The sequence below is a fragment of the Nycticebus coucang genome, chromosome 1 (assembly GCF_027406575.1).
Source record: "Nycticebus coucang isolate mNycCou1 chromosome 1, mNycCou1.pri, whole genome shotgun sequence".
NCBI lineage: Eukaryota > Metazoa > Chordata > Mammalia > Primates > Lorisidae > Nycticebus > Nycticebus coucang.
In genome coordinates this window covers 36858538-36869989 of record NC_069780.1, presented here as the reverse complement: position 1 = coordinate 36869989, position 11452 = coordinate 36858538, and the positions used below count along the sequence as shown (strand labels likewise).

Genomic DNA, 11452 nt, shown 5'->3' with positions numbered 1-11452 from the left:
CTGAGGCAAGAGAATCGCTTAACCCAAGAGTTTGAGGTTGCTGTGAGCTGTGACACCACAGCACTCTACTGAGGGCGACGTAGTTAAGACTCTGTCTCAAAAAAAAAAAAAAAAAAAAAAAAAAGGCTAGCAATGAGCAGTGACAGTATAATAAATAAGCATAAATACATATGCATTTGCATACATAAGAGTTAGGACAATCAAGTTTGTGAACTCATCCTAGAAAAAGTATTACATACCTCATTGTTGAATATCACTAAGATCACCTTCAAAGTACTCCCCTTGGGAAGGTATGCACTGACATTAGCCTTCAAAGCAATGTTTGAACTAGTTTTCTAGAATGGCCATCAATACTCCCCATCGCACTAATTCCAGGATGACTTTATGAATTTAACTGTCATACCTCATACCAATGACAGCTCTGACAGCCATTTCACCAAAAGAATTCTAAAATTTCTTTGAAGTGTGGACTAGGTGCTGGGGTGGGTGCATAGCTTTCCAAAAGGAGTTCTTCAAAGGTGATCATAGAAATAGTTAGCAATAAGGGATATAGAACGTTTTCTAGGATTGAGTTTGTGAACTTAATTATCTGACCTTGTACATATATCTACACAATTGGGTCAAACAAATACGGATGACAGATGAAAATAGTGTATATGTAATGTAAGTACTTACAGGGAATGGGGAAAGGAGTAGAAGGTACTTCATCATTTTTAGGAGGAAGACAAACTATCATTGTGGAAAACTGAAAACACTGTCAAAATATTTTGAAGTTCCTTTCATCAAGGGGGAGTCTATTTACCACCCCTTGAATCATAGCTTATCTTTAATCAATAGAATGTGACAGAAATAAAGGAATAAAGAAAGTCCTAAACCTCGAGTCTCAAGAAGCCCTGTATTTTACGCCTTTCTGCTCTTAAAATGCTGCAGAGACAACCATGTAAGGAAGCTACCCTACACAGGTAAAGAGCACACCACTGCTAGACATGTGAGTGAAGCCATCTAGAATCTTCTAGTCCAGCGCACTCCAATTAAATGAAGTCATGTGAGTGAATCCAGAAAAAAAACAGCAGATGAACTGCCCAAACAACACACAGAACCAAGACCAATAATGAATCATTGTTGTTTTAAACCAGTGACAGATAACAGATATGAAAACTGCCAATATACTGGGCAGCGCCTGTTGCTTAGTGGGTAGGGCGCCAGCCCCATATACTGAGGGTGCTAGGTTCAAACCGAGCCCCGGCCAAACTGCAACAAAAAAATAGCTGGGCGTGTGGCGGGCACCTGTAGCCCCAGCTACTCCGGAGGCTGAGGCAAGAGAATTGCGTAAGCCCAGGAGTTGGAGGTTGCTGGGAGCTGATGCCACAGCACTCTACTGAGGGGGATAAAGTGAGACTCTGTCTCTGCAACAAAGAAAAGAAAAGAAAAAAGCAACTGTTCTTGTTACTCTTATAACTTTTTTAAGTTCTTATAACTTACTCTTTTTTCTTTTCTTTTCTTTACTTATAAGAGTAACAAGAACAGTTAACAATATTTAAGTAAAAACTTAGAAATATATAATCACCAAAAATTATGTATATATGATGCTGGTACTCTCAAGACAGCTGACTAAAGAAGAAGGGTATGAATTCTCAGAAAAAAAAAGTTACAAGTAAATGATTGTAACTTGACTAGACTATAAAAGGAAGAGGGAGGGAGGGAGTATGGGCATGTTTATCACAGCACAATTCCTAACAGAAAAGTCACAGAATCTAATAGTGCACTGGTAGATGATTGGATTAGAAAACAGTGTACGTGTGTATAACACATACACACACTCCATGGACTACTACTCAGCCATAAAAAAGAATGAAATGTCTTTTGCAGCAACATGGATAGAACTGGAGACCATTACCTTAAATGAAATAACTCCGAAACACAAAGTTATACTGTACGTTCTCGCTTTTGAGAGCTAAATAATATGTGCACATGGATGTAGAGAGTAGAATAACACACATTGAAGACTCTGAAGAGTGACTAGTTGGGAAGTGTAAGGGGGTAGAGGGATGAAGAATAACCTAATGGGTACAATGTACATTCCTTGGGCAATGGATAAACTAAAGGCCCAGACTTCACCACTATGCAGTACATCCATGTAACAGAACTGGACTTTACCCCCTAAATCTGTAACAGTTTTTAAAAATAGAAAAATTAATCTATGTATGTATAATTATATGTATGTATTTATATACATATACACATGTATATATATTAAAGCACAGTAAAAGAAATGCCCGCGAACTCAGAATACAACTTTGTGACTACATTTCCAATGCTTTGTTCAAGCTATCGGTGTATTCCTTACAGAAGATTTTCCCTTTCCCCCTTCTGAACTGTGTTTATTATTCTCATGTTTGTTTTTAAACAGTTATTATACATATAAATATCCTTACACATTATTTTTGTTTGTTTTTTAACCTTTATAACAGCATACTGCAAATATTCCATAATTTATTACATTAGATGTCTGAAATTCATTCATGTTAATGACCTCAGCTGTATTTCATCATTTCCAGAGGTGTTTAGACGTTCACTGGAAAGATATAATTTATTTATATAGTTAATATAAATGGATTTTTAGGTTGTTTCCAATGTTTTGCTTTCACAAACAGTGCAACTATGAGTACTTGTGAACATATTCCTGGTCCAAGTTCCTCTAGGGCACAGCTTGTCAATGAGTATACCACAGCTCAAATAGGTAGAGGTGTCCAGCAAGAGATATCAAATCCCTTAGCTCTCCAGGGCAGCCTTGTGGGAAATGAGGTCTCTGGCCTAGAGAGCAAAGTTGTCTCTTTAACCTAGCATCCCAAACAATTGTTATCATTTGCCATAAGTGCCACATATCTTAAATAGGAAGTGGTGTTCTCGGGCCTTTCTATTCAAGGTATATTCTGTGGACTAGCAATACCTCAGATAGAAGATTACAGAATCTCAGGTTAAGCTATAATAGACCCAGTGAATCAGAACTCACATTTAACAAGATCCCAAGTAACTCATATGTATATAGCTTGAAGAGGGCTTCTCCACAGTACACAGAAGACAGCAGGTATTGTTCACTTCTGTTCTACTAACGTCAAATTTTCCTAAAATATTGAACCAATATTCCCGCCTACCAACAGTGCCTTAAGAGTTTCCTGTTACAGACCGGTGCCTGTAGCTCAGCGGCTAGGGCACCAGCCACATACACCAAAGCTGGCAAGTTTGAACCTGGCCTGGGCCTGCCAAAGAACAGTGACAACTACTTAAGGACCCAGTGATGCTATTTTGGGCTTTTCATCATTTCAGGCTTTTGTCCTCCATTTTAAAAGCAATCTGAAAATCCTTTGTTTCGTTTCTTAGTAAACCACCCCCTCCCTATCTCCTGGGATGCGTCCCTATCTCCCAGAGTGAGTCAAAACCCCACCCTCCCCCACTCCCCCAGCCCCGCCATTGAGATTGGCAGGACCCTATCAGCCTTCAATTCTAGTGTCAACATAAGAGATAACCAACCCAAAGGCCAGGCTTTGTTTCCCACACCCCTCACCCCATAACCACTGCATAAAAACCCCACGGGCGACAAGCACAGGGCTCTCGGCCCCAGTTGCATCTGGGAACACAGGCAGCCCTGGCTCAAGCCTGAATAAACGCCCTCGTGTGATTTGCATCGGTGTCTGGCTCTCTTGTATGGTCACTGGGGATTCTGATTCTCGGGTGTAACACTACAACCAAAAAATAGCCGGACGTTGTGGTGGGCGCCTGTAGTCCCAGCTACTTGGGAGACAGAGGCAAGAGAATCACTTAAGCCCAAGACTTTGAAGTTTTTGTGAACTGTGACACCACGGCACTCTACCAAGGACAACATAGAGAGACTCTGTCTCAGAAAAAAGAAAAAAAAAATTTCCTGTTACTCCACATCCTTACCACTCCTTGCCACTGTCAGACTTTAAAATTTTACTAATTGGATTCTAGATATAAGGATATATCCATTCTAGCATTAATCTGCTTTTTCTGTTTATTAATGAGAATGGATATGTTTTCGTTTCATCTTCTATGCAATACCTATAGTTCATGTATTTCTCTCTTCATTGTTGTTTTTTTATTAATCCGTATATGTTACTTGTGTATTCTGGGGAAATGCTATTTTTTCCCCATCAGTTCACAGCTTAGCTTTTTGTTTTCTTGATGTTGTCTTTCAATGAAGTTTTTAATTCAAAATTAGTCATGTTTATCATGCTTTTACTTTATGGTAGCATTGTGTACACTGTCCTTAAAAAATCCTTCCCTACTCCAAGGCTCTAGAAATAGTCTCCTATATTTTCTATGAAAAGTTTGAATAATGTTTTTCCCTTTTACATTAAAATATTTACCTCACCTGTGATGTATTTTATACCAAAGAATTCACCCTCCAAATTGCAACTAAAATATCACTCCCTCAGGGAAGACTTCTGTTAAGTTTCATGACTGGTAGGCCAAATGCACCTGAAGTATACTCTCCAAGTACCATGTGTCTCTGCTTCGTGATATAAAATAGAAATATACATTTTACATTCATTTGTATTTATTTGGATAACGTTTGCTTCTCTAAGTAGATTGTAAACTTTATAAGAATCAAATGTTTTTACTATTTATAAATCCTAAAACAACCCCTGGCAGATAGATGGCTCTCAAATATTTGTTGAACAAATGGAAACAAGGTCTACCAACACCAAAGACCAGAGAAACATGTCAACCAAGAGGGAACTGCCTTTTTACAAAGGGAATTTAACGGAAGGAACAGCCTATAAAGCTGGTACTGTACAAAATGAATTGCTATATTACTGTTTAGTTTATGGGATGTTTAGAGATAGGAAACATGATTCAAGAATACATCTTTTGGGCCTGGTGTCCATAGCACAGTGGTTAAGGAGCCAGCCAAATAAACAGAGGCTGGTGGGTTCTAACCCAGCCAAGGCCAGCTAAAAACAATGACAACTGCAGCAAAAAAATAGCCGGGCGTTGTGGTGGATGCCTGTAGTCCCAGCTACCTGGGAGGCTGGGGCAAGGAATCACTTAAGCCCAAGAGTTGGACATTGCTGTGAGCTGTGACAACACAGAACTCTACCCCAAAAAAAAGAATACATCTTTTCTATTTTTTTGATAATTAAGGTAGTTCCTTAGTTCTCAGTAGATTCTTACTTTGCTGTTAGTTAGAACACAAGTTCTCATAGACAACATATATGAAGATTAGGTATTTAGACAGCCTCTTAAAAGAATACTACTTTATGGATGTCGGCAGCCGTGTGTCCAGTCTACAGTCCTCCACTCTACCAGCAGAGGTATTGAAGGGTGTGTAGGAATACTACTTTATGAATAATTTTAGTACTATAAAGTAAACCCTATTTTATGTAATTGTTCCTAAAAATTTCTTAGGAACTAGGAGAAATTAAATTCTTAATTAATAGTACTACCACCCACTCAAGTTATTCAAGCTAGAAAATTTAAAGTCATCTTTTATTCTTCCTTTTCCTTCATAAATATACCAACAAATCCGTGAAGTCGTTTCTACCCTGCTTCCCCTAAAATAAGACCTCCTCCGAAAATAAGACCTACTTACAGGAAAGACCCTGAAAATCAGACCTAGTGCATCTTTGAGAGCACACCTTAAAATAAGACACTGTCTTATTTTCGGGGAAACAGGGTACCATTTATCTTCACTAAATGAAACCCAGACCAAATCATCATCCTTCACCCAGTCAGTTGTAGGAATTCCTCCTAGCCAGTTTTCCTGTTCTAGGTTCCTCCTCCTCCAGGTATCTACTACTCTGTTCACAGAAGAAAAGTTCTCAAACAGATTTGATGGTGCTTATCAACCTTTGACGACTGCTGATTTATGAGTTTCCGTCATAACTCCTCTCACTTGTCCAATGCCACAACGCAGTAGGGCTGCAAAACTGACACACTGGAGAGGGGATAATAGATAAAGACAAATTCTGAAGGAAGTGAACACGAAGACGGACATCTCATCTTCTGAGCTTGGAGAAAAAGAAAAGCTATGCAGAAAATTTTACAAGTGGTGGGTACAGAGTTAGAAAAGATGATTAGGTTCAAGAGTATCTTTAGAAAAACCGAAGGAGTAAGAGTGTGAGGGAGCAAAATTATGTTATTCTCCTCTCACAACTACGCAATGCAAGTTTCCAAAGCTGCAAATAATTTCTTGTACTGCACTATGTGTGCCATTTATGAGCATTTTATTCTAATTTATATTTCTTTGTTCAGATAATCATCTACTATAGGGTACTTTCTTTTCCTCAGGCACGTAGTCCTTATGTTGGACTATATCTCTGTGCTGTGTAGTAGTGGACTTTTATAGGATTCTTTAAGTGCTTATTGTTTTTACACAAGTAACTTTTTTTTTTTTTTTTTTTTGAGACAGAGCCTCAAGCTGTCATCTTGGGTAGAGAGCCATGGCATCACAGCTTATAGCAACCTCGAACTCCTGGGCTTAAGGGATTCTCTTGCTTCAGCCTCCCAAGTAGCTGGGACTACAGGCACCTGCCGCAACACCCAGTTATTTTTTGGTTGTAGTTGTCATTGTTTGGCAGGCCGAGGCTGGATTCAAACCCACCAGCTCTGTTGTATGTGGCTGGCGCCTTAGCCGCTTAAGCTACAGGAGCTGAGCCACAAGTAGCATTTTAAATGTTTCTTGTACAAAACTATGCATCATAAAACAGTATTAATCCGACAATTATTTTATAAGATGCTATCAAGATGTGATTTTTTATAACATAAGAAATGTTGAAAATAATTTGAATCAAAATAATTTTTCTGGCAAAAATATCTTGGCAATAAGACATCTTGCCAATTTTTAAAATTATGTGCTTTTCAAAATAAAGACAAACTAAAAACAAATTAAGAAAATGACTTTAAATTTGTTGGGTTTTTTTTTTTTTTTTTTTTTGCAGTTTTTGGCCAGGGCCTGGTTTGAACCCGCCACCTCCAGTATATGGGGCTGGCACCCAAATTTATACAGTTTTATAATTATTGTCTTGCTATCGCCATGGGTATCTTTACATTCCCAAGTCACACACTCAGGCAACTTCACCTCAAACTAAAAAAGAGCTGCAATGTACACAGATATGATTTAACAATAATAAATAAATAAATAAAAAAGAGCTGTACTTATGTTCAGCCTAAATTAAAAACTAATATAGCACCCCAAACATAAACACTGGGAGTAAACTTTTTATTAATGTTGAGTTCTAGTGCCAAATTATAATATACTAACATGCTTTTCTAAAATAAAGAAGCAAATGAGATGCCATTTAAAAGTCCCCTTTATTCCATGTTTTCAATGTGAACTTGTCAACTGTGTAAAAATAACAACAGGCATTCATCACCGTATCTTTGATATTTGCTTAACTCAAGTTTATACTTTTACATCTCTTAACTCTACAAATTGCTTGAGGACTTTCAGTATATCTGAAAATGAACCCAATATAATCAAGTAATTTAAAAATGCAATCATTTTGTCACTTACTCAAGGTTGAACTTTACAAAAAACTATGCTTATTACCTAAAATTTTCTCTTTAATGTAATAATTTAAGAATGTACAAAGCAATTAAGTTGCCTGTTTTTCTAGAACGTTCATCTCAATGTTCCCAAATCTGTATCTAGGCACGCCAAAGCACAGCAGCAACTCATAGGGTTCCAAGAGATATTTTAAATTTTCGAGAAAAATACAGTGATATGTGTCAAATACCTTATGAACTAATACTACTACTAAGTTACATGGGACACTGTTACACTGTGAAAAATATTGAGATATATCAACGGAAAAAGTTTGAAAACCTCTGCAATACTGAATGTAAAGTGGGTTTTAAAAGTAACCTCCATTTCTTTTGAAATGGTGAAGAGCATGTTTCATGTTAGCCTGAGATGTATTTGTCAACCTCTGAACTACAATTAAAAAGTAATTTAGGGCGGCGCCTGTGGCTCAGTCGGTAAGGCGCCGGCCCCATATAACAAGGGTGGCGGGTTCAAACCCGGCCCCGGCTGAACTGCAACAAAAAAATAGCCGGGCGTTGTGGCGGGCGCCTGTAGTCCCAGCTACTCGGGAGGCTGAAGCAAGAGAATCGCTTAAGCCCAGGAGTTGGAGGTTGCTGTGAGCTGTGTGATGCTATGGCACTCTACCAAGGGCCATAAAGTGAGACTCTGTCTCTACAAAAAAAAAAAAAGAAAAGAAAAGTAATTTAACAATCCAAACACAATTTTTTATTTTTTTGGGCGACAGTCTTACTATGTCACCCTCAGTACAGTGCTGTGGCGTCACAGCTCACAGCAACCTCAAACTCTTAGGCTTAAGCGATTCTCTTGCCTCAGCCTCCCAATTAGCTGGGACTACAGGTGCCCACCACAATGCCTGGCTATTTTTTGTTGCAGTTGTCATTTGGTTCGAACCCGTCAGCCCCATGTATGTGGCTGGCACCGTAATCACTGTGCTATGGTCACCAAGACTTCTTAACACAAATTAACTTCTAAAACTATATTATGATATTCACAGTACAGTACTAAGATATAAAAAAAAAATGAAAATATACCCCACCTCTTTGCCTAAAGGACCAAATTATTCTCCCTCTTCATTCAGTTTTATTTTTTTTTTAAATAAGTCTTTCCCAATTGGTTGATTGATCTGATCATTAGCAAGTAACCGCGTATTTCTCTAATACATTGCACTTTGAACTGGTTTCCAGCCAAGCGCGGTGGCTTAAGTCTTTAATTCCAGCACTTGGGAAGCCGAGGTGGGTGGATTTCCTGAGCTCCCGAATTCAACACAAACCAGCCTGAACAAGAGCGAGACCCCTGTCTCTAAAGACTAGCTGAATGCTGTGGCAGGCGCCTGTAATCCCAGCTACCTGGAAGGCTGAGGTGAGAGAATCACTTAAACATAAGAGTTTGAGGTTGCTGTGAGCTAAGATGCCAAGGCACTCTACCAAGAGTGACCAAGTCACACTCTGTCTCAAAAATAATAATAATAAAAAAAATAAAATAAAAATAAATTGGTTTCCATCCAGGGTATCATTCTCATCTCAATAAGATAAAAATTAACTGTATTTCCTTTGTTATGAAAGTCACAAAATCCTTAAGTCAAAGGGACCTTATAAGAAGCTAGTCTGTAAAAAGAAGAAAGAAAACAGAATTTCTAGAAAACAGAAAGCAGAGTCTGGGAGGGACAGACTGAGAGTCAGAAGAAACAGATCTCCAGACCAACCTCTGTTTCTAGCATTAATGACCTCACACTCTTCTTCGATAGCTTTCCTCATATGCAAAACGTAAGGACTACAGTAAAATTTGGATCTGTTTCAAAGCATCATGTAAAATCAAGTCAGAAATAGATTCCCAGGACTACCCTGGATATTCTATTCTAACTCAGTAAATTGGGTTTGAAGATCACAATCTGTGCACAACCAGATTTATTGTGACAAGATACTTTAAGTTGACTCACTCAAGACTCACTCGATGTTAAACCCTTTTTCTTTCTTGCCTCCTCAGCTATGGAGGCTAGCAGGCTAAATATTCATTTTCCAGCCTTCCCTAAAGCTAGGAATGATCTTTTAAAACAGCTAGCCACATGATACATAAAATGAAGTCTTTCCCCACTGCCACCATTCTACCTCCATCCCCTTTCCCCTCTCCCTTCTTTCTGCTTATAACTCTGAATCATGCCTATAAACATATAAGTATATTGTTTCTATAAACTAACATTCTAAGAATGGCAGAGAGGCAAGAGAAAGGATAACAAAAACATATGGATTGGTGGTGACCACAGCTCAGTGGGTAGGGTGCCAGCCATATACATGGAGGCTGGCAGGTTCGAACCCAGCCCAAGCCAGCTAAAATGACGACAACTGCAACAACAAAAAAAATAGCTGGGTTATAGTCTGGAAATAAGATGTTGAAGTCCTATAGAGAGTCTTTAAAATAAAGTGTTTTTATAAATTTTTTAAAAAAAATAGCTGGGTGTTGTGGCAGATACCTATAATCCCAGCTACTTGGGAGGCTGAGGCAAGAGATTTGCATAAGCCCAAAAAGTTTGAGGTTGCTGTGAGCTGTGACACCACAGCACTCTACTCAGGGTGACAGCTTGAGGCTTTGTCTCCAAAAAAGGGGGGGCAGAGCCTGTGACTCAGTGAGTAGGATGCCGGCCCCATATACCAAAGGTGGCAGGTTTGAACTCGGCCCAGCCAAACTGCAACAAGAAAATAGCCGGGCGTTGTGGTGGGCGCCTGTAGTCCCAGCTACTCGGGAGGTTGAGGCAAGAGAATCGCCTAAGCCCAAGAGCTGGAGATTGCTGTGAGATGTGATACCACAGCACTCTACTGAGGTTGACAAAGTGAGACTCTGTCTCAAAAAAAAAAAAAAAAAAGAACATATGGATCCACTGCATCCACCTAAACTTCCTGTCATATAAGAAAAATACTTAATCTACTATTTGTTGGTTGCAGTTTAATGTGTTTGTAAATGACTTGGCAATGAAAGAGTACATGATTGCCAATGTACAGTTCCGATCTAATATTAAAATTCTAATTTTAAATAAAGTTTAACAGGCTTGGTGACCTTAGCACAGTGTTACGGCACCAGCCACAGACACCAAGGTTGGCAGGTTTGAACCTAGCCCAGGCCAGCTAAACAACAATGACAACTGCAACAAAAATGGATCCAGAATCCAGTGGGGGTGGGCCAGAGCAACTTCAAACGACTACCTTGATCAGAAGAAGGGGGCCATGGCCACATGGGGTGAGGATCAAACCTTGAAGCCCAGCCGCACAACAGGGACTGGGAGCCCCACATAGTCCCCAAGGAACTGCCTAGCTACCAATAGCCAACTGGCCATCTTGGGCACAGCCTTCCATGTGGCAGGGAGGAAAGGGCTTCCAGGTGTAAGGGAAGGGGCCACCTACACAGAGCAGGCAGCTGCAATCTACATGTTTACCAGGGGAGTTAGCCTTCCCCAGAGGTATCTATCCCTACCAAGAACCTGCCACTTTTTTTTTTTGAGACAGAATCTCAAGCTGTCACCTTGGGTAGAGTGCCATGGCATTGTAGCTCACAGCAACTTCCGAATCAGTCTCAAGCGATCCTCTTGCCTCAGTTTTTCTATTTTTTAGTGGAGATGGGGTCTTGCTTTTGCTCAGGCTGGTCTCGAACTTGTGAGCTCAAGCAATCCACCTGCCTCAGCCTCCCAGAGTGCTAGATTATAGGCGTGAGCCACCGCGCCAACCTTCCCCATCTTTCTTTTAGCTTACCTTACCAATGTGAGAATGAGAAAACAGCATTTATGTGTAGGAAACATACATTCTGTTAAAGTCACTAACAGTCTAATGTAGGGAAACCAGTGTAATTGCAGGCCATTATCTTTTTTTATACTGAGTGGGGCTCTGTTAGAAAAATAAC

General features: G+C 39.5%; 1 protein-coding gene across 5 annotated transcripts in view; it reads right to left on the bottom strand.

The window, feature by feature from the left end:
- The window catches only part of SEC24B (SEC24 homolog B, COPII coat complex component), a 110601-nt gene that overhangs the window by 74321 nt on the left and 24828 nt on the right, over positions 1-11452 (bottom strand). The gene's annotated exons all lie outside the window — the stretch shown is intronic.